This window comes from Nothobranchius furzeri, chromosome 2 (genome assembly GCF_043380555.1).
Source record: "Nothobranchius furzeri strain GRZ-AD chromosome 2, NfurGRZ-RIMD1, whole genome shotgun sequence".
Taxonomy (NCBI): domain Eukaryota; kingdom Metazoa; phylum Chordata; class Actinopteri; order Cyprinodontiformes; family Nothobranchiidae; genus Nothobranchius; species Nothobranchius furzeri.
The window spans coordinates 1,198,878-1,207,306 of NC_091742.1; the positions used below are offsets into that span (position 1 = coordinate 1,198,878).

At 40.8% G+C, this 8,429-nt stretch overlaps 1 non-coding gene across 1 annotated transcript; it reads left to right on the forward strand.

Annotated features, from left to right (window-relative positions):
• The first annotated feature begins 5,203 nt into the window (after positions 1-5,203).
• On the forward strand, positions 5,204-5,286 carry trnal-cag (transfer RNA leucine (anticodon CAG)). The gene has a single exon. It is a non-coding gene; the product is annotated as a tRNA-Leu (tRNA).
• Positions 5,287-8,429: the final 3,143 nt, after the last annotated feature.

Consider the following 8,429-nt stretch of genomic DNA (forward strand, 5'->3'; position numbering starts at 1 on the left):
GATGGCGGCAACGTCTGTGGTGAGTGCGTCTCCTCTGAGGTGCGAGGATGACGTTGGCAGGTACAGGGGAGAAGGAGATGAAACCGGTTCGGATAGTCTGAGACGACTCAGGACGGGACAGGAGTGTAGGAGCTGAAGAGGGAGCATGTGGGCTGCAACAAGCATCTCGCAGATCGCCTGCGAAATCCCAAAAGTCCAGCTCCTCTATAGGATGTCGCTCGAGGTAACTGCTAGCCCATTGAAGGGCTCTTCCCCTTAGGCGGAGCACCATATTAATAACCAAGTCCCTGTCCAAAGCGTCCGGGCCATAAGATCTTGCAAAGTCCAAGATGAAAGTCCGACAGGTGTCCGGGTCACCATAAAAATTATACATCTACTGAGACGTGGGTGAAGCTGAAAGTTCTGCTGGGTCCTGGTGTGGTCGGTCCATTCTGTCACGTTTAGGAGCAGGAGGTTAGGACCCAAGATGCAGAACCCAGGATGACAAGAGGCAGGAGTGGATATGTAAGTAAAAATCCTTTATTTGGAGGAAGAACAAAAATAAATCCAAACGGCAGGGAGCCAAAATCCAAAAATCCAGGGAGTCAAAAAGCACAAGAGGGACGAGCAGACTGACAGAACAAATAACGCTGACAAACAACAATGGACCGACAAGAACAATGAGACAAGGAGGGCTTATATAGACAGGGAGGAGCAATTAGGGAAACAGGAAGCAGGTGTGTGGAGTGAGGCTGGAGGGAAGGCAGGTGACAACAATTATCTGGATGGGGAAGAGAACCAGTGGAGGGCAGATAAACCTAACACTATGTAAAACACAAAACTAAACCTAAAGACTAAGGGAAGAACTCACACAAAAACATACACATACTGAGACACACAAACTATGAACTGGGGAACAAGAGGCTGTGGCTATAACTTAAGACACACAACAGAGATGCAGACAAAGGACACATGAGGGCGCTAAGAGAACACAAAAGGGAATCCAGAGAGGGATGGAGAAACATTAGGAGGCACATGGGGAAAGACGCAGACAAAGGACACATGAGGGCGCCATGAAACACAAAAGGAGAACCTGGAGTGGGAACTGGAGGGCTGGGGAACAAAGGGACACAGAACATGACACTAGTTCTAAGAACGTCAAGCCCGATGCCCTCTCCCGGCAGTATGCTTCTGATAAGGATACAGAACCCACCACTGTCCTACCAGCCTCCTGCATTGTCGGCTCAATAGCATGGGACATCACCAACAAGGTACTGGAAGCTCAACGTTTGGAACCAGATCCAAGTACCAGTCCTCCACACAAAATATACGTTCCCTCCAGTACTCGTGGCTCCCTGATTCATTGGGCACACATGGCTAAGTTCTCTATTCATCCTGGTCCTGGCAGAACCTTAACTCTCATTCGTAGGACCTTTTGGTGGCCTTCCATGTACAAAGATGTTAAGGAATACATTAGCGCCTGTCAAGTTTATGCCAGGTTTAAGAGCAACAACCATTCCCCTCAATGTCTTCTCCAACCCTTGCCAGTACCTCCTCATCCCTGGTCTCATGTAGCTCTAGATTTTGTAACTGGTCTACCTCCTTCCAAGGGCTTCACTATCATCCTCACTATCGTTGACCATTTTTCTAAGTCCTGTCACCTGGTTCCATTAAAATCCCTTCCTTCCTCTGCTGAGACCGCTAACCTACTCATCAAACATGTTTTCCAGTTACCTACCGAGATCCTCTCTGACAGAGGACCTCAATTTGTATCTCGTGTTTGGACTGAATTCGCTGCCCACCTGGGGGCACAGGTCTCCCTCACCTCTGGTTTCCATCCACAAACAAATGGCCAATGCAAACGTTTGAATCAGGAGCTCAAGGCTATGCTCAGATGTGTTTGCTCCTCCAACCCTTCTAGTTGGAGTTCGCAGTTGCCTTGGATGGAGTATGCACACAATTCCCACACCGCCTCCTCCACAGGTCAGTTTCCATTTGAGGTCTCCCTGGGGTACCAGCCCTCTCTGTTTCCCTCGGATTCTGCTTCTCCTATCACAGTACCTCAGTTCCTCCGTAGGGCCAGGCGCACCTGGAATCAGACCCGTACAGCTCTGCAGTGTACGGCAGATCGCAACCACAGGCTTGCGGATCGCCACCTTCGTCCAGCACCTCCCTACACTCCAGGTCAATTGGTTTGGCTCTCCTCCCGTGACATCAAGCTCCGGAACTCCTCCAAGAAATTCTCTCCCCGTTAAGCTTGGTTGATGCTTGATGCATTCACTTTCCGCTTGGTGATGCGGCTCGCGGATGGAACGAGCTTCACAACTTGCAGCGTTTATGGTTCATGCGGCTTGTCTCTGCGGTGAGCCAATATTCTCCCAAACTGTAGGGGGCAGCATGGAGCTCTACGGCATGCATCCAACACTACACCATAGTAGAAGTAAAAATTACTGTTGTTTACAACATGGCATTCCAGCATTTTTTTAACAGCGTCTTCGTCTTTTCCGACAGTGCGAGCTATTTCTCTCCAAGAATTATTAACAACATGTTGATCACGGTGATCTTTGAGAGCTGAATCATACAAATGTCTGTATTTACGAACAACAAATGCATGTTGCTGCTACACAGAAGGAGCAAGCAATGCTAGTTAACCAAAGGTGAAATGGGCTAATCCTGTTTTTCAATAAATGAACAAGTTTGTTCTCATTGCTCGCCTTGAGTTTTCTATTTTTTTTCCCCTTTTATTTATTAAATCTTTTTGCTGACAAGGCTGACACATTTTATGGGCTGCATTTTTATCCTGCCGTCAGTGCTGTGGGACAAATATAGCATTACATTATGTAAATATTGAAAATGTGCTGAGTCCCGTGAAGACAAAATTTCTGACAAATTTCCATTTTTTTCCACATTAATGAGAACCTTGGTTATTTTTTTGAAAGTTCTTTATAATTTTTTACTTATCAATCTCCTCTGAGATACAAGTGAAAAACATGCACAGCTTTTACTGACAACAGTGGACTTTTCCCTTTAATACTTACAGTACATTTTTTTCGAATATTTTTAGGAGTAAGCATGTTGTTTTTTGTCTGCACTACATACGTGAAACAAAACAATCCCAGACGAAAGTTTTTTGGTAAAATAAAAATGTATGTCAAAATCTGGCCTGTTTAAAAACCACTGATCTTCACTGATTTTAATCAAGTAAATAACATAGAAACACTTTTAATCCTTCTAAAATGAAAATATTATTGTAAATAAAATCTATAAAATGTCAGTAGGCTGGATTAGAAGTAATTAAGGTTTCTTTGTTTGTAAATAAGATGTTGATGTATTGAGAACGTACCAAATTCATCAATGTAATGATTGTAATTTGCATCTATAAATTTTCATGAAAATCATGTTATTATTCTCACCCTTTTGGAAATGCAATACAAATCTACCTAACTCAGTCTAGAAGTATTTGTGTGCAATGATTGGTCTTGCTGCAAGTTCATGTAGATGAAAGAAAAACCCAATTTTATTGCTGGTTAATCTGAGATAAAGTACGTCACTTATGACACAGAGAGTTTCCCGTACCTTGATGTGAGCTGTTTACTCCCAGAGGTTCTGGGTAAAAATGCTTCTGACTGACCTTGGCACCAGCCAACCCTGGTATCAGTTCCATGCCCCCTCCCTATAACTCCCATCTTACGTTATGACTTTAATATTTGGGATGTCGCGAGTGCCTGAGCTTGGAGGAATCCCTTCCTGCTGGATGCTCAGCCCCACTTCCTTAAAGACTCAACATCAAAAACGAGACGCATGGAAATGACTCACATGGTTTTCCCAAGAGTTCAAACACTTCATCTAAAGCTCCGTGTTGACAGGTTCAAAACAGGATATGAGTGAGATAGGTCTGTGTTTATTACAGATGGCAGGGTACTTAAAGAGCAGCGATAGCTGAAAGCTCAGATAAGCAAATCAGGCTGAAACAGTCACGTATTCCCTTTGGCCCACATTCATAACATAAACAATTCAACAATGGTGTGGTTTAGCGTGTAAATATGCACATGCTACAATTAATCCTTAGGATTATTGTGTGATTTGACAGCTATTTACTACAGAATTATTAATACAGAGCAGCACATTCAGTCAAATGAATGATAAAATCACAACTATGGTATTAGCTAAACTTGACATATAAAACAAATAAGTAAATATTTGGGGAGTGGCCAAAGAATGTGATTGTGGGTACACGCAGGGTGTCTGGCCTCTCCCTTAGAGATAAGGTGAGAAGCTCGGTCATCCAGGAGGGGCTCGGAGTAGATCCGCTGCTCCTCCACATCGAGAGGTACCAGTAAAGGGGGCTCGGGCATCTGGTTAGGATACCTGTTGGACAACTCCCTGGTAAAGTTCACTGAGCACGTTCAACCAGGAGGAAACTTAAAGGAAGACCCACGACACACTGGCTGAGGAACGTCTTGGGATTTCCCAGGAGTAGCTTGCCCAAGTGGCTGGGGGAAGTCTGGGCTCCTCTGCTGAGGCTGTGACACGACTCCAGATAAGTGGTTGATAATGGATGGATGGATGGATGGATAAACTTATAAACCTGAGAGTGTTTGATGATAGGAAATCACACAAACTATAAGAAAATGTTCTCTCAGAAGCAGTATGTCTGTTAGATTCTGTTCTCAATATGAATAAAAAGTTTTCAATTTAATTATTATAAAAGCTAATTGAAAAAATTAAATGCATTAATCTATATTGATTGACTTGACTTTGTGTTTCCTTTCACATGAATGAAAACAGCGACCAGGTGGCTTAAATAAAACAAAAAGATGCACGTTTGTAGTTTCTGGTTGGAGTAAAATAAGGGAAATTGGAGCCTCTGGAGGACAGTAGAGGAACTGCAGCTTCGAGCATGTGAGCAGCTGAGCTGCACCGTGAAGTTATTTTAAAATCCTGTTTTCGTACACAAACATCAGGTAATTTGTTTATTTCATCTTTTAACTGCAAATTTGAAAGTCGATTTTTGACTATTCCAAGAATGCACGTGTTTTCAACGGAACGTATAAATTCTAGCTGCGTCATCTGCATCAGTACTAGTTAACTGGTCAAGCTGAAATAGCACCGAGAACCGCTTAGCTTCTTAAAAAGAACTACAAACTAAATATACAAGAATATCATCTCATCAACAATTCTGATTTAGTTAAAAAGACAAATTCTGACACCGTAGTGTATGGCAGTCAGGATGGCCGAGCGGTCTAAGGCGCTGCGTTCAGGTCGCAGTCTCCTCTGGAGGCGTGGGTTCGAATCCCACTTCTGACATACCCTTTTTATTAAAACAGTTCTTCAGCAATTTAATCTTTTCGTTGTTCCAACCAGGTTCTGTCACAGTCAGGATCCACTGATTTCCTTCTTTCCTATTCACTCTTTCTTAACATTTTTTTAATCACAATTGCCTATTTTTGCTCATTTTAACCCTTTGATGCATAATGGTCACTACAGTGGACAGGTACTCAAAATTGTTATTTATTTATTTTTGCTATTAAACACAGCTGTTGAAGACTTTATTGCATTTGAGCCCCTCCATTCGTACTTCAGTAAGTAAAGCCAACATATTTCATGCTCAGAATGCACGCTGTCCACTGAGGTTGACATGTAATAAACTATTTGTAAATTAAATGTTACAAAAAATATGTAAACATGAAATTTGTTTCATTCACACCTAAAGATGAATGAAAAAAAATGTTAAAAAAATCATGGTTGAAGATTTCATAATTCATGCATCAAAGGGTTAAATATATTTTCTAAATGCTTTTTTATATTTTTACACTTTTTTTGTTTTTGCGAAGCACCTCGTGATTTTTATCTTGAGAGGCGCTATAGAAATGATATTTTCTTCTTCTTCTTCTTCTTCTTCTTCTTCTTCTTCTTCTTCTTCTTCTTCTTCTTCTTCTTCTTCTTCTTCTTCTTCTTCTTCTTCTTCACTTGATTTCAATCAGCCGGTAATTAACAGGCTCCTGCAGAGACGATGAGTTGCTGCACAGATGATTCAACCACTGAATCAAGAGTGTTGAAGCAGAGAAACCTCAAACATGCTGGCCTGGAATTTAAAACCCCTGGTCTGGAATCTAGAGCTACCACCAGCAGTACAAGACCCAACTCTAAAAGGTACAAGCTACAAATCGAGTACTTTTTTCCAAGAGTGTGCCATGATGTAACTACTGTCTGTCCTATGGAAATATTTTAAAATAGTAAATAAAACAATTCAGTTTCAACTTGCAACATTCACTGTCTGGATATTTATTAGAATTAAAAGTCTTACAGCACTGCAGGAGCGTTTTTGTCAAGAAGGTGACTTAATATAGCAGGAGTCCTGCTGCACAGCAGGTCGTCACTGATTAACCCTGATATTTAAACTGCGACCAGCAGGAGGTAGAGCTAAGCTCCGGTATCACTGTCCACGTGTGCTTTGGACGTATGATAAGCTTTGTAGCGTCCCGCTGTGAACGTGAACAGCGTCCATGTGGCAGAGGCCAGAAAACTCCCAGCTCAATAAATGATCAAGCATGAACATTTTAACTGTACTAGATGTAAAACAAGTTTATTATTAATTTTGCATGTTTTAAGATTTACGCAAGCTGGCAGACATTTTAAAACTAACCTGATAATAAAAGTTGAAACTCCTTTCATGCATAAGACATTTGCTGACAGAAATCTATTATTTGTGTCCTAATTGTTTTTCTTAGTGTTTACTCCATCCAGACTTGACTCCTTTAACCTCTTCACACAAAAATAATATCAATCACATCTTCTGACTCATGCTGACCCAACCTTGATGATGCAGCATTGGGGGTGGGGGTGGTCTTCCTTCTATTTGTCCCATGACTCAGGATTTAGTCAGTCAGTGCACCTTGACTCATCTCCAACCCACCATGACCCAACAAGCTGCTTAGGAAAACGGACAGATGGTGCATGAAAGACTTGGTGCGTGCGTGTAGGCTTCGTGGGAGATGGTGCTCCTGTGAGGACTCGTTTCATGTAACTCCTGACATCACAGAGAGGGGTCGGCATGCTCTCTGTATGACTGATAAGAGTAACCCCCCCGACAGAGCCCGTGGAAGTTCCTTTGTCCTTGAGAAGCTCAGAAAACTAGTAACATTTGGGCAGGAAATGTTTTCAGTCACGAGATATTTAACCCTAATTTGCACAAAGTCTTAAATCAGAAATCACCTGTTTGCCCCTGAAGGCACCTGAACAGATATAGTAGTGGTTATAAATATGCAGAAATTAATAAGAGATCAAAAAATGAAACTCAGAATTCTGCATAGTCATGGGATGCTTCTGAGCGTGCATCTTGAAGCGAGCTAAACTCCCTTTATGTAACAGTAAGGTCCAAGTCATGTGTCCAAAGCCTCAGGGTGATTAGCAGGGCTTTTCAGTCTATCCTTAGCGCCCCACACATCTGATTAGCAGGTAGAAGGGAAGCATTTGGAAGGGTTTCCCCATCCAAACGCCGGCAGCACATCTGCTGTAGGAACGTACCTTCTAAATGTCTGGAGCCATTTTTCTCATCCAGCTGGGTGGATCATAAATAATGTGAGTATCCTTCTTAATTTATGCTTATAGAACGGCTCAAATGCTATAACACTTGGAAATTATTATCATTTTGTGTGCAAGATGCAAGCGTTGCTTGTTAAAATGTATATATATATATATATATATATATATATATATATATATATATATATATATATATATTGGCCAATATATCTCAGGGGATGCATTGCGTAATTCAGGAGAACCAAACACTTGTTTTTAGTTGTGCTGAATAAAGAAATGCTTTTGCATAATTCTGTTATGAGGCAGGCGCTTCATTTGTTCAGCAGCAGCTAATATCATCTATAACGGTTTTAGGCATTCAATTAAAAGGTAATTGGTGCAAACTTGACTAAACAGTTAACAAACAACTGTTGTAGTATTCACTACTTTATTATTTGATCAAAACACCTCATTTGCAATGACAAACTTAGCATATTTATGTCTTCATCTTTAAAAATGTCAATAGTTCTAATTTTGTGGTTTATATATGGTTTTCAGAGTCTGATTGTGCATGAAGTAATTAAAAATCAATGCTTAGGATCTACGTCTAAATGTAACCGAACATATTGGAACAGTTTATGACTAAAATGCTGACATTAAAAATTACAAACTCCCACATTAAAAAAAACAACAACTGAAGACCCTTTTATTTAAAGTTGGTTTTACCCAAATCTTTTACTTTCTTATTTTTAACTCAAATTTGTAACCTTTCATCATTATAATATTATGACTTTATTTTTTCTAATGTGTTGATCTATCTTAAGCATTTTGTGATTCTATCTGTGATAAGTACTATATAAAAATAAATTGACATGTATTTATATGTATTACATGTAAATAAGAAATTCCATAAACCTGTACTAAGG